Source organism: Ranitomeya variabilis, chromosome 3 (genome assembly GCF_051348905.1).
Source record: "Ranitomeya variabilis isolate aRanVar5 chromosome 3, aRanVar5.hap1, whole genome shotgun sequence".
NCBI lineage: Eukaryota > Metazoa > Chordata > Amphibia > Anura > Dendrobatidae > Ranitomeya > Ranitomeya variabilis.
Genome location: NC_135234.1, coordinates 164,852,820 through 164,871,357, shown reverse-complemented (window position 1 = coordinate 164,871,357; position 18,538 = coordinate 164,852,820). Strand labels below are relative to the sequence as shown.

General features: G+C 41.2%; 1 protein-coding gene across 5 annotated transcripts in view; it reads left to right on the top strand.

Annotated features, from left to right (window-relative positions):
• Nucleotides 1-546: 546 nt before the first annotated feature.
• NDP (norrin cystine knot growth factor NDP) overlaps nucleotides 547-18,538 on the top strand; it is a 251,920-nt gene continuing 233,928 nt past the window's right edge. For 2 of the 5 annotated variants that reach the window (XM_077299479.1, XM_077299475.1), the window contains exon 1: nucleotides 2,906-3,284. The gene's annotated coding sequence lies outside the window, so the exon portion shown is untranslated. The other 3 variants (XM_077299478.1, XM_077299477.1, XM_077299476.1) reach the window with 3 other exon arrangements.

The window sequence follows — 18,538 nt, the reverse complement described above, 5'->3', positions numbered from 1 at the left end:
TCCGCAGCATGTGCACTGCAGATTGCGTGTTCCATAGGTTTATATTGTACTGTAAACACATGGAAAGCTGCTGCGGATCCTCAGCAAAATCCACAACGTGTGTGCATAGCCTAAAAGTAGATGTACAATGAAGGAAAAGTAAAATAAACCAATGCTTCTCAACATTGTTTTTAATGCTCTTCTTGAGCTCCAAAACTAAAGATTTTTTGTTTTCTATCCTACGGTTATTTGCCCACAGCAATATTCATGTTCAGGATTTTGCATCAGGATTTGCAAAAAAAAAAAAAAAGGAATTGATTCCAAAATAAAAAAGAACCACAAATCCTTATGCACCCATTGTACCCAATATGCCAGTATACATGGCCAGTTTTCCTCATGGGGCAACGGTTTGAATGCAAAATATCCCAGCATTCATTACATTATTATTATTATTTCATTAACTTATACAGCTCCATCATATTCTGCAGCATTTTCTTACGATATCATTGCTGCCCCCATTGGGGCTCCCAATCTAAATTCCCTATCAAGTCTTTGAAGTGTGGGAGAAAACTGTACCCGGAGGAAACCCACGCAAACACGGGAAGAACATTAGTAAAATGTATGGGCGAGACTAGTGCATGTAAATGGCAGGTAGCACACATAGCTGCACATGGAGCAGGCCAGTACTCTGCGGATGTGACTTGCCCAACTTTTCTTCCAGCCGTTTGAACCCGGCGTAAAAGAGGTCATTAAAAATGGAATAATTTTTGCTAAATAAAAAAGAAATAAAAAATGGCTTAAAAACAAAACAAAAAAACAAATGAAAGAATATTACATGGAGAAAGCAATTGTGTTAATTTTTCTTCTATAATTTCTTCTATATCTTGTTTACAGGAAACAGAGTACGTCAAATTACTGCTTTATCCTAAACTATTAGAATAAAGAGACATTAGCTGGGATGATTTATTTGAGAACAGCACTTAAAAACAGCATTCCTCTCTGGTTTATACCAGGGCACATTATGAGGCTCATAAACATGTGAATCTAGTTTGTGGTTATTTCAGCAAATTGTGTTTAGTGATTTCCCAGATAAGGAGGGCTTCATGTTTCCCTGGTACTCCCATTTGCTGCGATTCTGATTGATATACGACTGCGATGGCTCTTGTCCATCTGACATTCACGTTACCCCACTCTCCCCTGCTCGGACTACAGCTCCAACTTATTGTCTGCGATCCATGCAAGACAGGGGAAGAAAGAAGGAGAGAAGTGAGTGAACTGAGCAGGGGAAGAGATTACAAGGAAAGGAGATAAACTGAGAAAATGGAACAGAGGGAGATTAAAGACAGGAAATTAAGGAGCAAGGGAAAAGGGAGAAAGTGACAGAGGGAGGAAATGATGAAGAAGAAAGAAAAAAAGAGCGATGAGATATTGGCAAGGTGAGGAAATTAGGGAAGAAGTATGAGAGGGAAAATGAATGTGAAGATTTTGGCATGAAGGGTCAGAGTGTGACGTCTGCTAAGAGGAGAGTGGTCTAGGGGCAGAACAAGAGCAGAGGGATTATACACAGAACAGTGTATAGTATAGAGATATGATATACATTAAATAATAATAATACTACTAATAATAATACCTATGTTAACCCTTCAGTGGCATGCGTCTACTAAACCTGTGTGCCTGTATGGAGACACATAGAGTCCCAGCAGCTCCAGTTGAGATTAGCCGTAGATATTTTAAAAGGAGTAACATTTATAGACAATTAAATAACTTTCTTTATATAACATTTAGGCTGCCATCACACTAGCAGTATTTGGTCAGTATTTTACATCAGTATTTGTAAGCCAAAACCAGGAGTGGGTGATAAATGCAGAAGTGGTGCATATGTTTCTATTATACTTTTCCTCTATTTGCTCCACTCCTGGTTTTGGCTTACAAATACTGATGTAAAATACTGACCAAATACTGCTAGTGTGACGGCAGCCTAAATGTTATATAAGGAAAGTTAATTAATCGTCTATAAATGTTATTTCCTCCTTGTGTGCTATTTGGGAATTATACATTGACATGACTACTAAACTTTTAAATATATATAATATAGTATTTTTGGTTCTGTTTAATAAACAACAAAGCTACGGGTTTGTTTGACAGATCTGTGTTGCTGGTGTATCGCAATTCTCTGGTTAAGTATTAAGCAGGTCATAAGGTAGAACATGTCTTGAATGATGGTCGATAAAAACATACATATTTACATTGAAATTTGAGAAATTGGAAACTATGCGGATTGGATATATACTGTCGTTAGTAGAGCTTTTTTTATGACGAGAATGGTGGAAATGAAAATGCTCTAGACATAGGAGAAAAGCCATGGAGTGACAAAAAAGGAGAAAGAAAGCCAGGAAGATAGGAGGGTGTTTAGAGAGAGAAATGAGGGGAAAAGATAATGAGATTTGGAGACGAGAAAAAGGGATGAATAAAATGAAGCTAAGAGTGTAGAGGGAGCAAGTGTGAAAAATACACTGATATATTTGGAAATTACTTTGCAGCCGCACAGCACAGGGAGAGACTGCTTCTAAGTAGACGGCTGGGGGAGATTTGGAACATCTGTTAATTATAAAGTTCTGCCCAACCTGCCTGTACATTTGGGCTTCCAGTGAGCAGAGACAGACACCTCAGTTCTCCTAGTTCTATGGATGCCTCAGTGCCTTGTGATTTGAGAGCAGCCCCTGAAGCTTCGCTTGCTAATTTCAATGAGCCTGTTCTCTTGTGATTACATATGTCCACTGATCTCCTGCACAGCATCTGCCTGGGATATCTGGGATGACAGGAACAATAGGCAAGACTTATTTAAAGCTACGTGTGTCACGCTGCGCGGCCCCTCTTTTAATTTAAACAATAATATTTATATTAATGTTAGAGAAGCTTTGTCATGGATTGAAGTGCACTGGTTATGGATTAGGAAGGATTTCATGGGGGTCTATGATTGGCTACCGGCTAGGAGGAAATATACCGTGTTTGTGTTGGCAGCACCTCAGACAAGTATATTTAGTGGTGGACTTAGTTACAGAGGCACAACAAATGTTCTAAGTGTGAACTAGGCAGCGAAGATGCTGAGCTCAGGGCACTGATGTGAGACAATGAGCGCAGTACAAGAAATCACATTTATCAAATTCTTTTTTTTTTTTTGTCTTTCCTATAGAGGACTAATACAAGATTTTTAAAATATTTCTGGGCTGCATAATTTTTTTTTTTTCAAACACTTGGATTAAGAATGGAAGTTATAAAAGATTTCTGGAAAGGACTTTGAAAAGGTAAGAGAATTTGTATATTACATACATAAACAGCTTTATTTTAGAGGCCAGTAATAATAATTAGATTTATTATGTAGCTATACATTTTTTCATCAACTGTTTGAAGATATTAAATAATAATAGTAATAATAATAATAAAATATTCAGCAGCTCCTTTAAAAGCTATTGGACTGAAGCATCAGGACTAAAATATTTAATATCTTGGATACACTTGTTTATACTTGCAAGCTCCAGAAAAATAAGTGCATAATGTAGGATAGATGTATGCTGGGGTCACAAACAATAAGTACATACTGTTTATCACATTATTATTTTTGATTGATGCTGAACCAGCATTCTCTATCATGATGTGCAATGTGGCACAATACAGTAATAAACAACTTTAGACTAATGTAAATAACAATGAAAAAAATTATCTAAAAACATGGGATCGAAGGATGAAAAATAGGGGATTTAAGTTGTATTTAGCGTGGTGGTGAGTATGCAGGAGGTCAGAATAGGATATAGAGGAAATGGAAATAAATTTGTTGTCATAGTATAGGCAATGAAATAAATCTATCTTTATGTAAAGTACATAGGAGTGATCATTCAGTACTGCCTGTTTGTGAGTAGTGTGCCGAGTGAACAGCTTCAGGGCTTGTTCAGACAAACATCAGACAAACATGTTATACCGACAAGTGCTATTCGAGTAAAAACTGTACAGCACACTGACCAATGCTATAGGAAGGGCTGTGAAAAAAACCAAAACGCATTATGCACTATCCTCTTCTTTATATTGGATGAGTCTTGCTCATTCAAGTCTGTGGGTGCGCAAAAAATATGAGATCACATACTAAACAGCTGTATTGCATGATCTGATTTTTATGGATACATATTTTATGGATACATGCCATTATTAACTTATATTTCAATATGTTGATGTATAAATATGGATTCCTCACGGACGTCACCCGGACGTAAAATACAGATGGCAATTGATTGGCATAAGGGTGACTGACAATACAAATGACATAAGGGTGATAAGATGAATTTTCCTTTTTTATACACACGTCTGACCGTGGCATAAACCAGACAGAAGTAGAGAAAGTTGACATATTATAAGCTTTGAGCCCATTGTGAGAAATGCGCAATGCAAATGTTGGCTGATGGGCTCATGTGAATTGGTAATTTGTGCGCTAAGTACCTTCAATTTTATAAATATATTTTGTACAGTAGTAATGCAGTCTAAATAATTCATGTATTCAATACTTGCATAGATCTTAGCCTATATTTTGTTGCTATATTCTTTTGTTTGTACATTATGTTTGTTGTTGTAAGGGTTCTGTGATATTCTGCATCTATGGCTAAAATAGCTGAGCGCATATATTTTACATTTTCTTAAAATATGGTCCCTGAGATCAGATGTCACTGATCGCTGGCTGCAGAGAGGGTCTGCCTACTCTCCCTATAGCTTGAAGTCTCCTTGATGTCAAAGTGGGAGGTCAGAACTTTGAAGACCATATTACTGTCTCCTGTTTACACAGGATATGCAATGACATGCAATCAGGTACTAGATACACATTAGTTATTTGCTCACAAAGATCCTTAAGATCAGCTCGGGGTATGCACTTTGTTATACTGTATATATACATTACAAATGAGAAAACTAGATTGTGCACCTTGTGCTGTTAGTTATAAATGACATGAATGAATCATTACAGGGACGCACACAGGCAGCAGTATGCCCCGCGCAGGAACAGTATAATGGCCCCTGGCACTTGAATAATGCTGAGGCATAGATGACTTTCCTAGGCCCCCTTCACATGTACGTGTTTTAGGTACATGTAGCGTCTGTTTTCACAAGTACCGGAGACACTTGTCCACACGTACCTAATAAAACCTATGGTGATCTTCACATGTCCGTGTTTTCACATGGAGACGTCAGTTCTTTTCCAGGTAGCATAGATGACAAGGGCCAATGAGTCCATGTAAAACATGTACAGCACACGGATGTTATCCGTGTGCCGTCCGTGTGCTTTAAGTGTTTAACATTGTAAAGTATAGGAGAAGCACTGGAATTGATTTTTCTTAAGCCATTCTGGAAACAAAACAGTTGGCACACTGATGGTACACTGGTTCAAAACACTGATAACACTGGAACCGGTATTATACGGACGTGTTAAGGGCGTCTAAGGCCATGTTCACACGTTTAGTATGTGGTCAGTATTTTACATCAGTATTGTAAGCCAAAACCAGGAGAGGGACAATCAGAGGAAAAGTGTAATAGAAACACATCACCACTTCTGTTTTTGTCACCCACATTTGGCTTTCAAATACTGAGGTAAAAAAACTCACCAAATACTAAACGCGGTAACGTGGCCTTAAATCTCTCAAACAAGCGATGAGTAAAATGTCTGAGCCATGAAATTTGCTACTTTAGTCTGTGGCCTTAGATCCTCTTCACACATCCATAGAATAGGCACCTGTGTCATCAGTGATTTGGACCAGTGTGCCATCAGTGTGCCATCAGTGTGTCATCCCTGTGACATCAGTGTACCATTTGGTTTTCCGGTATGGCTTAAGAAAAATTATTTTCAAATCTTCTCCTATACTTTGCAATGTTAAACATGTACAGCACACCGCCGTCCGTGTGCTGTACGTAATTTAAACGAATCCATAGACTTGTATTGACCCTTAAAAAATTGTATTGATCCTTGTCATCTGTTCTGCCGGGAAAAATGTACATGTATCCGTGTGGTTCACATGGACACAAGGTCCGTGTGAAAACCCGGACATGTGAAGATCACCGTAGGTTTTAATTAATTTACGTGTGGATACTAGTGATGAGCGAATATACTCGTTACCGGGATTTCTTGAGCACTCTCAGGGGTCCTCCGAGTATTTTTTAGTGCTCGGAGATTTAGTTTTTCTTGCCGCAGCTGAATGAGTTACATCTGTTAGCCGGCATAAGTACATGTGGGGGTTGCCTGGTTGCTAGGGAATCCCCACATGTAATCAAGCTGGCTAAGAGATGTAAATCATTCAGCTGTGGCAAGAAAAACTAAATCTCCGAGCACTAAAAAATACTCGGAGGACCCCTGAGAGTGCTCAAGAAATCCCGGTAACGAGTATATTCGCTCATCACTAGTAGATACGTGTCTCCGATACATGTGACAACGTATGCCACGCGTACCAGAAAGACGTACATGTGAAGGGGACCTAACATGAAGTCTAATGAGTGGTAGAAAAGTGTTTTTATTTTGACAATGGGACCCTTATCTACATGGTCCTTCAACTGTTTCATGGTCGACCACTGCATCAGTAAAACCATGTGCTATTCAACTACACTGGTCTCAATGATTTATGATAAGAGATATTTAAAGGGATATTCCCATTGCAGACTATTGTGACATATCCATACAACAGTAAGTGGCAAATTTTAGAAGTTCTATGGAGGTGAAGAGAGGGCTGCGCATGCACGGCCACCTCTCCATTCACAGTGGTGCAAGATACAACCCTGTTCATCAGACCCTATTCATCCCACTCAGGGGTGGGATTCTCCTTTATCCTGAATGTGCTATAAAAATCTAGGATGGGAATACCCCTTTAGGTCACCAGTACCTATCACATAGAAGTCGCGTACTGCTAGTTATCATTTGTTTTATAACTTAAATATTGAATATGAATATTTATAGTAAAAATAGTAAATATTTTAATATTATTGTTTTTTTATTACTCAAATTTGCATTAACAAATGATGCTCTATCCTTTCACGTCTACAGCTCCAGTGCAGATCTATGTTTCTCCAAGGTTGCATTCTAACAGTAGGCGAAAAATCTGTTTAAAAAAAATAATGATACCCTTTAAGCTTGTCTGCAAATATTAAGAAAATGTACATCAAAATGCTAAATATCACAAAGTGAAAGATCAATGCTGGAAAGCTGTATTGAATGTCACCTGCTGGTAGAATGCTTTGTAAGTAATAATGTTGAATTCACAAACCCAGACAAAGGCATTAACATTAGGGTACTGGCAAGATTGGTGCTAAATACTTTTGTCTTTCCATTGGGTGCTTAAATTGTGATGATCCCTAGATAAAAGGGCAGCTGTAGTGAAATTATTCTTGCCTCCCTGTGGGTGACCAACTCTCCTGGATTTTCCACAGTTCTCCAAATGAGTGTTGTCAGAGATTGCTGTCTAGTTTGATTCTGATCAGCTGTTATTTCCTTTTTATGCATGTGAGAGTGTGGAACATATTAACATTTCTGTATAAACATGTGCTATGTTTGGAATCCCTCTCATGCCCCACCTCTAACTGAGCAGAACAATAAAGGAGAAGGTTCTGAGCCCTCAGGACAGCTGTCTGTGCATGCCCGACATTGAACTGTTTCTCTGATGGGCAGCACTTCAATCACTTCCACTTTAGCTGCACGCTTAATGTGCCTCCTGGCATTGTTTATTTTCTTTGCTTCTCGCATAAGCTTTGGAGAGGTATTAACAGGGGAATTATTTACATGGCCTTCTTCAATTTAAATGACTATCACTGCACTTTGAAACCTTTATTGAAGTTTAAGAGGTCAAAATTACACTGAATAGGTTTATGTTACCCAAGTCATTAAATCAAGTCACATACGAACCCTTTTGTGCAATATAAGGCTGTTTGCCCATGATGAGCTTTTATCGCGTTTTTTGCACTGCATATTTTCGCTGAGGAAAAAAATGCAGCATTTTACAGTGCCAGCAAAGTGGATGGGATTTATAGAGATCTCATGCCCTCTGTGCTTCTTTTTTATGCTGCTTAAACCCATCTGTGGTGTGTTTTTCCAATGTCAATTTCTCTTGCGGATACGCCTGAGTTTTCTGTGTGGAATTTCCCCTTAAACTTGCATTAGATGCAGAAAATCTGCAAGTTAAAAATGCATATGGTGTGTTTTTAGTGTGTTCCCGCTGTGGAGACGCATCAAAAACACATGTAATCTCCACCTGAGAATGTCAAAATCAAACCAACTTTATTTAAAGCATGACACACCAAACAGACAAAAAAATTCAGCGTCAAAAATGAGATAAAAGCACACAAAAAGCGATGAAAAAAACCGCAAGTATGCGAATATGTATAAGGCTATGTGCCCACGATCAGGAATAATAACATTTTAGACGCAGCATATTTTCTCTGTGTTCAAAACGCTGCGTTCTACCTTACAATCACAGTGGATGGGATTTATAGAAATCTGATGCCCACTGTGCTTCTATTTATCGCTGCGTAAACTCACCTGCGGTGCTGAAACCACAAAAGGAGGAAAAAGAGGAAAAAACTCCACTATTCTAGAAAAAACACCTTAAAAACAGGCAAAGATACTTACCTGTCTAGGCCTTGAATCAAACGCACTATCATGGTGCAGCGGGCCCAAGTAAAGATGGCAACTACACAGGTGCGATAATACCCGCGGTTCTGGTTTACGCGTTGCAGTATTTGAATTTCTGCTAGTTTCCACTGCATATTTTCAGAAATAGAATGTCATTACATGCGGTAAATTCGCATGTACCTGAACACAAGTGCGTTGCGAAAATACGCTGTGTCCAAAATGCTACTATTCCTGATAGTGGGCACATAGCCTTATAGGTGCAGAATTGGTGCAGAAATTCTGCAAAAGTCAAAAACTCATCAAACACTGATCGTGGGAACATAGCCTAAAAGAATATACACTCACTGGCCACTTTATTAGGTACACCTGTCCAACTTCTTGTTAACACTTAATTTCTAATCAGCCAATCACATGGCGGCAACTCAGTGCATTTAGGCATGTAGACATGGTCAAGACAATCTCCTGCAGTTCAAACCGAGCATCAGTATGGGGAAGAAAGGTGATTTGAGTGCCTTTGAACGTGGCATGGTTGTTGGTGCCAGAAGGGCTGGTCTGAGTATTTCAGAAACTGCTGATCTACTGGGATTTTCACGCACAACCATCTCTAGGGTTTACAGAGAATGGTCCGAAAAAGAAAAAAAATCCAGTGAGCGGCAGTTCTGTGGGCGGAAATGCCTTGTTGATGCCAGAGGTCAGAGGAGAATGGGCAGACTGGTTTGAGCTGATAGAAAGGCAACAGTGACTCACATCGCCACCCGTTACAACCAAGGTAGGCCTAAGAGCATCTCTGAACGCACAGTGCGTCGAACTTTGAGGCAGATGGGCTACAGCAGCAGAAGACCACACCGGGTACCACTCCTTTCAGCTAAGAACAGGAAACTGAGGCTACAATTTGTACAAGCTCATCGAAATTGGACAGTAGAAGATTGGAAAAACGTTGCTTGGTCTGATGAGTCTTGATTTCTGCTGTGACATTCGGATGGTAGGGTCAGAATTTGGCGTAAACAACATGAAAGCATGGATCCATCCTGCCTTGTATGGAGCATCTTTGGGATGTGCAGCCGACAAATCTGCGGCAACTGTGTGATGCCATCATGTCAATATGGACCAAAATCTCTGAGGAATGCTTCCAGCACCTTGTTGAATCTATGCCACGAAGAATTGAGGCAGTTCTGAAGGCAAAATGGGGTCCAACCCGTTACTAGCATGGTGTACCTAATAAAGTGGCCGGTGAGTGTATATGAAAGTAGCCAGGCTCGGACTGGCCCATAAGAGAACCAGAGGATTCTCTGGTGGGCCCAGGCACTGACACTTGCTGGCATACTGGCCAACAGCTGCCTAGGGCCCCAACTGCTCCAGGGGCCCCCAGCCAGTGGCTATGGGGCCCCTGAGTCAAGGGAGCCCGCCCTGTGCCAGTAGCAGCAGCTGGAGACAGGATCATGTCCCTGCTGCTAAAGCAAAATGAATATTCATGCTTCCTTATGCCCCTATGGGCGTGGAGAGGCGTGAATACCATTTCTCTTTAATAGCAGGCAGCGTTAGCCGCAGGCTGCAGCTAACACTGCCCGCATGTAAAGCCCCACCACCACACACACACATACACACACAGCACCGCACACATACTCACACATGCAGGCACACAGACTCACACAGAGCAGCTCACCTCCTGGCATCCTGCTTCCTGTCTGAGACAGCCCAGCTGGATGATGTCATCATCCAGCGTGCTGTCTCTGACAGAAAGCTTCCAGCGAGGAAGAGGCTGCTGGGATGTGCTGCTGCTGTGGGGAGGTGAGCTGTGCTGTGTGCCTGCATGTGTGTGTGTGTGTGTGTGTGTGTGTGCGTGTTCCTGCCTGCGTGCATGTGTGTGTGTGTGTGTGTGTGCCTGTGTGTGTGTGTGCCTGTGTGTGTGATGAGCTGCTTCTGCGGTGAGGTGTGTGTGTGTGTGTGTGTGTGGTGGTGGTGAAGGACAATGATATTGGTGAGGGGAGACAATGATGGAGGTGATGGGCAATGATGGTGGTGGGGAAGACAATGATGGAGGTGATGGGCAATAATGGTGGTGGGGGAGACAATGATGGAGGTGATGGGCAATGATGGTGGGGGAAGACAATGATGGAGGTAATGGGCAATGATGGTGGTGGTGGGGAGGCAATGATGGATGTGAGGGGAGGCAATGATGCAAGTGATGGGCAATGATGGTTGGGGAGACAATGATGGAGGTGATGGGGAATGATGGAGGTGATGGGCAATGATGGTGGGGGAGGCAATGATGGAGGTGATGGGCAATGATGGAGGTGATGGGCAATGATGGAGGTGAGGCAATGATGGAGGTGATAGGCAATGATGGTGGGGAGGTGATGATGGAGGTGATGGGCAATGATGGAGGTGATAGGCAATGGAAGTGATAGGCAATGATGGTGGGGAGGCAATGATGGAGGTGATGGGCAATGATGGTGGTGGGGGAGGCAATGATGGAGGTGATGGGCAATGATGGAGGTGATAGACAATGGAGGTGATAGGCAATGATGGTGGGGAGGCAATGATGGAGGTGATGGGCAATGATGGTGGAGAGGCAATGATGGAGGTGATGAAATGGCCAATGATGGTGGTGGGGGAGGCAATGATGGAGGTGATGGGCAATGATGGTGGTGGTGGTGGGAGGCAATGATGGAGGTGATGAAATTGACAATGATGGTGGGGGAGGAGGCAATGATGCAGGTGGTGAAATGGGCAGTGATGGAGGTGGTGGGGGAGAATGATAGGGGTGGAGGGGGAGAAGGCAATGATGGAGGTGGTGATGAGGACAATGATGGGGGTGGAGAGGGGCTGCATTATACTTTGAGGGGGCTACATTATATTTTGTGGGGGGACTGCATTATTCTCAGGGGACTACATTATATTATGGGGGGCTACATCATACTATATGAGGGGGCTAAAGTATACTCTATGGGGGGCTGCATTATATTCTGTGGTGGGGCTGCATTCTCTCAGGGGACTACATTATATTCTGTGGTGGCTGCTGCATTATACTATGTGAGGGGGGCTGCATTATACCCTATGAGGGTGCAACATTATATACTATGGTGGGGACTGCGTTATACCTGAGGGGGTTGCATTATATTTTGTGGGGTGTTGCATTATATTCTATGAGAGGGGACTGCATTATATTTTATGAGGGGGCTACATTATATTCTGTGAGGGGGCTACCCCAACCCTTGCTACATAATTAAGACAAGAACTACCTTATATTATACCCTGATATTAGCGCTTTTTACTGCACAATTGGTGGTCTTGTATCTGTTTCTATGTAGCTACATAGTGGGCCCCAAGAATGATTTTCTCTGGTGGGCCCAAGGTGCTCCAGTCCGACGCTGAAAGTAGCACTAAGTGGTCCGAGTGGAAAAAAGTGGAGATTAAGGTCACGCATGCAAGTTGAGAATTTAGTGAGTTTTTTACCTTGGTATTTGTAAGCCAAACCAGCATTTACTTATGAGGTCAGAAAAGAAAAATAATAATTTAGTGTTTCTGCTGCAGAAAGTCATAAAAATGCATGTGCATTTTTACCTGTGGACTTCCCACATATAATGTAATTCTGAAGAAAATCCACACATAAAACTCAGTGTACCTACAAGAGAAATTGACATGTTGTAGTTTTGAAACATGCACTGCATGTCAGTTTACCCAGTGTAAAGAAAAAGCACAGTGGGAATAAGATTTCCATAAGGCCATATTCTCTACTACACATACCTTTATTTACCCATTTAGATGCAACACACCAGCTTCCCAACTGATGCCTTTTTCAAGGAACAGGCTTCAATTGTGACACTAGATGGAAGAGTAAGACCATGGTCACATGTTGAGTACTTGGTGAGTTTTGTACCTCAGTATTTGTAGCCAAAACCAGGAGTGGGTGATAAATACAGAATTGGTGATGTGTTTCTATTAGGGTATGTTCCCATGGTCAGTAAACGCTGCGAGTTAGGCGCTGCATACCTCCGCAGCGTCCAACTCGCAGCGGCCAGATCTTACAGTATAGTGGATGGGAATTGAAGAAATCCCATGTCCACTATGCGTGCACTGGCACCCGCGGCTTCCCAGCGAAGACGCACATGCGGCGCGTCTTTCCAGACTGCAGCATGTCAATTTATCAAGATACGTCAAGAGAAATGTCCCCGTACAGTGTATTGGACGTGGTGATTCCGCACGGTTCAATGAACACATGTGGAATCACCTGCGTTCAAAGCGCTGCCAATTACTGACCGTGGGAAGACACCCTTAGGCCGGCGTCACATTAGCGAGTTTTACGGATGTGTGAGCGCAGAAAATACGTCCAGAAAATACGCATTGCACACGGCCCAATGATTCTCTATGGGGCAGCTCCTATCTGCCGTATATTACGTATCCGTATTATACGGTCTTGTACGGCCGTAGAAAATCGCAGCATGCTGCCTTTGTCAGCATATTGCGCAAAAAATCCGCCAATTAAAGTCTATGGGGGTGAGAAAATTACGGATTACACACGGACCATGCGTGTGACTTGCGAGAAATATGCACCGGTGTTCTATAGAAAAGCCGGCAATTCAGTGCGGTGTACAGTAAAATCACACTGACAGAATAGAATAGGTAGAATAAATGTGTACACATAGAATAGGTATATATATATATAAATATATGTCAGTGAGATATATATATATATATATATATAATTTATTTATTTATTTATTTCAGTGCTAGATAGCAGAAAAGCCGGTAATTCAATTGCCGGCTTTTCCTATCTCCTTCACGAACCCGACAGGATATGAGACATGGTTTACATACAGTAAAACATCTCATATCCCTTCTTTTATTACATATTCCTCTTTACTAATGTAAGAAGTGTCTCTGTGTAAAATTTGGGGGCTCTAGCTATTAAATTAAAGGGTTAAAGCCCAGAAAAAATTGGCGTGGGCTCCCGCGCAATTTTCTCTGCCAGAGTGGGAAAGCCAGTGACTGAGGGCAGATATTAATAAAAGTACAACTAACCAACCAATTGTTTACAGGGGAGTATATGACTAAGCAAACCAAAAAAGACCAAAACCTACCCCTAAAATCATCAATCTTTATTAATAATTACATACAATGCCAAAATATATAAAGTGAGATAAAAATACATCCCTATAGGGACCCCCCAGAGATAGGGATACAGTTCTTGTCTAAGGTACCCTCTATGGAAATTTTATTATGATACCAGAACAAAACCCAATAAAAAAAAATGAACATTTTTTTTTCCAAAGAAATAATAAAAAATTATCAAAAAATGAAATAATCAAAAATTGAAAAAAGGAACAAGAACTTTCTGGATACAATATACCTCTACTAGCCCTAATAGGCCCTGGACACTGTTATCATTTATAACAGCGGAGGTTGGCACCCTATAATGCGATGTGGCGCCCCCGCTCGACGGCGGCTGTCCCTAATATCCCTGAGTGATCCCTAATAAACTAATAATCACAGACAAAAGACATACATGTATGGATCAAATTAGATCCAAAATAATCACAATAGGTACACCTCTATATGTTCCTCACAATCGGCTATCACTGTTCTATCCACCAGAATGTCTAAGGAGACTGAAGAGTGTATGATATACACCGTGGAGTATAGCTTGATGTAACCATCTAATAAGGCGCCAGCCAGCCCTCTCTATTGTTCACTGTGCTGACCATAGGCTGCCATACTAATAGTACAGGTAGGTATATATAAGGCTGTACTAATGCTAATTTAGCTAACTGTGTAACATATCTTCATAAAAATATAACTGCAATAATCCAAATAGCCTTAATAGACCAATCAAATATATAAACACAGCTCCACGTTTAAACAGAAGAACATATCTAAGTAAAGTGCTTCATATGTTAAATAAATGACACATAATTGTTCACATGTCATAAATTCATAGCTCATAACCATCACTTAGCTCATTATTCCTAGGCATTCCCTTCAGACACCCATGCAGATGCATCGGCTCACACACTGTCCCGACGCGTTTCTCCCCCGTACTGTCTTCCACGGGGGTTCATCAGGGGACCTTCAGATTATCAGTCCTTAATAGGTCATAGAGCTATAGACAGACATAGTAGTCCTGTCTGGCAAAAGTAATGGCTTAATGTCACCTTACAATAGCAAGGTGACATTAACCCTTCATTACTCCATATCCCACTGCTACACAGGAGTGGGAAGTGAGAGGCTAAGTGCCAGAATAGGCGCATATTACAGATGTGCCTTTTCTGAGGTGGCTGGGGGCAGATGTTTTTAGCCAGGGGGGGGTCCTATAACCATGGTCTCTCTCTAGGCTATTAATATCTGCCCTAAGTCACTGGCTTTCCCAGTCTGGCGGAGAAAATTGCGCGGGAGCCCACGCCAATTTTTTCCGGGATTTAACCCTTTAATTTAATAGCTAGAGCCCCCAAATTTTACACAGAGACACTTCTTACATTTGTAAAGAGGAATATGTAATAAAAGAAGGGATATGAGATGGTTTACTGTATGTAAACCATGTCTCATATCCTGTCGGGTTTGTGAAGGAGATAGGAAAAGCCGGCAATTGAATTACCGGCTTTTCCGCTATCTAGCGCTGAATTAAATATAAATATATATATGTGTCTCACTGATATATATATATATATATATATATATATATATATATATATATATATATATATATATATATATATATATATATATATATATATATATATATATATATACTGTATATATGTTTTTAAGAATATTTGAGCCGATGGATCCATGATATGTCCATTTTGCAAGCCTGCGAGAAAAAAACGCCGTACAGAAGCCATACGGATGCCATACGGATGACACACGGAAAAATTTGTGCATAAAAATCTCATCCTCGCATTGAATACAGAACAGTGTTTTGGGACAATTACTGCGTATTACGGCCGTAAAAAACGGACCGTATTTCCATACGCTGAGTGTGACGCCGGCCTTAGGCTGCCATCACACTGGCAGTATTTGGTCAGTATTTTACATCAGTATTTGTAAGCCAAAACCAGGAGTGGAGCAAATAGAGGAAAAGTATAATAGAAACATATGCACCACTTCTGCATTTATCACCCACTCCTGGTTTTGGCTTACAAATACTGATGTAAAATACTGACCAAATACTGCTAGTGTGACGGCAGCCTTAGGCCGGCGTCACACTGGCGTTTTAAATGGCCGAGTGCAATGCGATAAAAAATCGCATTGCACTCGGACCAATGTTAACATATGGGGCAGCTCCCAGCAGCCGACTTTTTGTCGGCTGTTTTCTTCGGCCCGAGACAATCGCAGCATGCTGCGATTGTCTCGGACCGAGGAAAACTCTCGGCTCACTCGCACCCATATAAGCCTATGGGTGCGAGTGAGACAACGCACATCACTTGAATATCATCCGAGTGATGTGCGTTATAAGCAGACCCCAGCAATGGAGGAGATGGAGAAATTCATTTCTCCGCCTCCTCCGCAGCTGTGCTCCTCCCTGTGTGAGAGAATCGGAGCACAGACGCATGACACTCGGCTCCTGCTCTGCTGTGAGCAGGAGCTGAGTGTCATTAGCATATCGCATCCGATGCTCTCGCATCAGATGCAATATGCCAGTGTGACGCCGGCCTTATACTTTTCCTCTGATTGTTCCACTCCTGGTTTTGGCTGACAAATACTGAGGTAAAAACTCTTCAAATACTCAACGTCCTCATGTGGCCTAAGACTGAGTGCTCACAATGAGTTTTTGGTGAGGCTTTGGCGCTGCGTATTTTGCCTGCGTCAAGCAGCACTGTCTTACAGTTCCAGCAAAGAGGATGTGATTTACAGAAATCTCATGCCCAATGTGCTTTTTTTTAACTCTGTGTAAATTGACCTCGGATACGTGTTTAAGTCCACAACATGTCAATTTCTTTTGTGATTATGCCGAGTTTTCTGTGCAGATTTTTCCCATAGGCTTGCATTAGATGTGAAAAATCTACAGGATAAAAATGCAAAAACGCATCAAAAACACATGTAATCAGCACATGACTGTATCATTAAAGTTTTGTCATAACTAAATAACAGAAGTATCAAAAGCAAAGCAGCTCTATGTAAAACATGACATACCAAAATGAGACAAGAACTGCAGTGTCAAAAACAAGATAAAAATGCATGTAAAAAGCACCTAAAATACATGTATTTTTACTACAATTTTGACAGTTTTTGTCTGCAGTATATTACACTAGATTTTCTGCATCTACTATAATGCAATTCTATGGGGAGAATCCGTACATAAAAATTCGCTTAATAAATTGACATGTTGCTGATTTGAAACATGCACAGCAGGTCAATTTACACTACGTAAGAAAAAAAAGCACAGCGGGCATGAGATTTTTATAAATTCCATCCACTGTGGTGGAACTCTCAGATGTTGCCTTTTTGATGCAGCAAAAATACACAGCGCCAAAAACTCATCGTGGGCACAAAGCATTAAAACTCCATATTTTTTTCATGTGGACGGCTTAAGTGCTGATTTCATATTTGCTCGTTTGTATTCTTTGGCCGGTGTCCCATTTGCAACTGCAATGTGAGAAACTCGAGCGAGTCTCTCATCTCAATACCCGGCACTGCCGCCAGAGGTTCGGACTTGAGCGTTCAGCATGCAGCCAAACACTCCGCTCCCGAGTGCCAGCGGCAGTGCCGGGTATTGAGGCAAGAGACTCGTGTGAGTTTCTCTCATTGCAGTTGCAAGTGTGACACCGGCCTTTCTGTCAGTGATGCAATCCCTTCTATGCTAAAAAGGATTGCACCACTGACAGGAGATAGTGCCACTATTATTTGTTTACTATAGAACTCTATCTATCTATCTATCTATCTATCTATCTATCTATCTATCTTAGTTCCGTAAACTTCAGCTTTGTAGCATGGATGCTTGGGCATAGATTTTAATCTAACAATGGCAACATCTGCTAGGAATTTGCATGTTCCTCCCATATTCTCATGGTCTCCCCTGAGACTCTAAAACTATACTTAGATTAATTGTTTCCTATGAAATTGACTCTACCATATGTGCCCGAGACATGGAAATAAGATTGTGAGATATACTGGGGACATGGACTGATATGAGTGAATACAGTACATTTTGCAGAAATATATTGCCACTTTATAAATCATGATAATACATATTATATGACCAGTGGCATAACTTGAATGTCCCAATGCAATAACTCCAACGGGGCACCCAACTATTGCAAGTCTTTAATATTAATGGTATTTTCATATGGGCCAAAGGGACCTTTTGGGCCACCGTACCCACAGCTCCAGGGCCCTGGAGTAACAGTAACCCCTGCACCTCTTATAGTTACACCACTAACATACTGATAGAGAATTTAGATTGTGACCTCCAGTATAAACAGTATTGTAATAATGTCAATAAAGAGATGTGGAATATGATAGCACTACATAAGCAAACATTGTAAATTGTCGAAACCAGAACATTTAAAAAGGACTTTTCAAAAGGTTTAGCATGCTGAATTGGCCACATCGTGGAGTAGTGGAGAGATACGCCGGGGAATCACTGAGTATTTACTTGGAGTGTTGAACAGCATACAAAACTAATTGGGAAATAAGTAAATGCAAAAAAGCTGCACATCTAAAAATAAGGCTTTATTAAGATGACTTCACTGCATTCACACATGCAACGCTCGCTTTCAAATCTGTCCTCACCTCTGCTAAACAGGCCTACTTCACAACCCTTGTGTCTTCCCTATCCTCCAACCCCAAACAGTTATTCAAAACTTTTAACTCCCTCCTCCGCCCACCACTTCCCCTCTAACCGCCCTCATCTCTGCTGATGACTTTGCCACATACTTAAAAATAAAGATCGAACAAACAAGGCAAGTCTTTATT